Raw genomic sequence first — 208 nt, forward strand, 5'->3', positions numbered from 1 at the left:
AGAAGAAGACAAAACAAACAACAAATAGGGCAGCTAAGACAAAACAAGAAACTCATCAGGGTTTCACATTAAAAAAATTGCCTTCAGAGATGCATTTCGGAGGAAAATTCACGAATGCATAATCCAGTATCCACGAATCGTCATTTCGAATTCTCTCGAGAGATAAAAGATACGGAGGCTGCTCTCATCTCCACTGAAGAGAACATTC

Source organism: Penaeus monodon, chromosome 34 (assembly GCF_015228065.2).
Source record: "Penaeus monodon isolate SGIC_2016 chromosome 34, NSTDA_Pmon_1, whole genome shotgun sequence".
NCBI lineage: Eukaryota > Metazoa > Arthropoda > Malacostraca > Decapoda > Penaeidae > Penaeus > Penaeus monodon.